Raw genomic sequence first — 1,462 nt, 5'->3', positions numbered from 1 at the left:
CCGCGGTCAGAACAGCCACGACCGCGGTGATCAGAAACGAATTGAACATCATGAATTTGATATACTTCTGCAGTGTTCATCATCCCTTGATCATAAGAATCCATTGGGTTGTCCCAACCATCAAAGTTACACGTATTGTGTACCCTATTTGGTTGTTGCAATCCAAGATGACTCATTATGTGACGGAGACACTTTATAACTTCTGAAATTTCTTCTTTCTTCTCAAGAAGTGCAGAATTACCAAAGGTTACTTGATTTCGGATGCTGTTTCCTAAATTTTTAATGAAAACGTGAACATCTTCTACAGATCTAGTTGTGAAATCTCCATTACTTGCTATATCAAAAGAGTGTCGTAACTCTGGAGTTATACCGTGATAGAAGATACTTAGCAGGTATTCCTCGGCATATCCATGGTGTGAACAATCTCTTTGGTATTCCCTAAATCTTTCCCAAGTATCTAAAAGATCTTCATCTTCTTTTTGTTTAAAAGTTCTTATCTTTTTTCTTAAGAGATTTGCAAGATTTCTAGTGTAAAAACGATTTAGGAAAGCAGTTTTACACACTGCCCACGTTTTTAGTGAAGCAGGTGGCAAAGATTTTAGCCATTTGCTGGCCTTATCTCTAAGAGAGAATGGGAAAAGACTACACTTGTGGTAATCCCCATTTGCTGTAATGGTTGCACATAATTCTTCGAAAGTCTCGATATGGTCTATCGGGTTTTCGAATGAATAACCAGAGAATTGATTTTTTTTAACTAAATGGATATAGGGTACCTTAATTTCGGTTTTGCCATCCTCTGGTAAGGCTGGTTGAATAGCTCTTCGATCTACCATGAACTTTTCGAGTGAATCGAAACTTCCAATCAGTTCATCATCATCTTTGTGTTTGACCGATCCGATTAGCTCATTGTCATCATAAATCGGTTCTTCAAACTCATCATCAGTCAGGTCATCATTGCTTGGATCACCATCCACACGATTTGGTGGATCACCAAGAGTTCCGGGAACATGTTCCCGGTCTCTCATTGCAGAGAAACCTGAAAAATTCAAAAGAACAAGTAAAAGTAAACAAGTGTTCTAATGGATTTAAGCTGGGATTCGCAACGAAACAAATCAAAGTCCCCAGCAACGGCGCCAAAAACTTGATGCGAGTTGTAAACGGGGTTGTTGTTTTTGTTTTACTAAGCTTCAGGTTTTAAATTTATAACCCCTAAATGTCTGCAAGTGCACTGATGTGCGCTGTAGTACTTAGGGTATCGATCCACAGAGACTTAGTTGTTTCAGTACGAAATCACGGCTATGCTTAAATCAGACTAGAACTAAGTAGGTTTTGGTTTTGGTTTTGGGTTTTTGGTTGTCACGAAATCTAAAATAGAAAGCAAAGAAAGTAAAAGCAATTGAAAAACGAAAGCAAGTAAAACAAGTAGTAAGCGATTAAACAAGAGGCGAATTGAAGCAAGGAA

General features: G+C 38.2%; 1 non-coding gene across 1 annotated transcript; it reads left to right on the top strand.

Moving 5' to 3' along the window:
* The first annotated feature begins 405 nt into the window (after window positions 1-405).
* Window positions 406-513, top strand: LOC112084958. Its single transcript, XR_002898605.1, has one exon. It is a non-coding gene; the product is annotated as a small nucleolar RNA R71 (small nucleolar RNA).
* Window positions 514-1,462: the final 949 nt, after the last annotated feature.

This window comes from Eutrema salsugineum, unplaced genomic scaffold (genome assembly GCF_000478725.1).
Source record: "Eutrema salsugineum unplaced genomic scaffold, Eutsalg1_0 scaffold_4, whole genome shotgun sequence".
Lineage (NCBI taxonomy): Eukaryota > Viridiplantae > Streptophyta > Magnoliopsida > Brassicales > Brassicaceae > Eutrema > Eutrema salsugineum.
The sequence above is the reverse complement of the archived record's forward strand: the minus strand, read 5'-3'. Positions and strand labels throughout refer to the sequence as shown.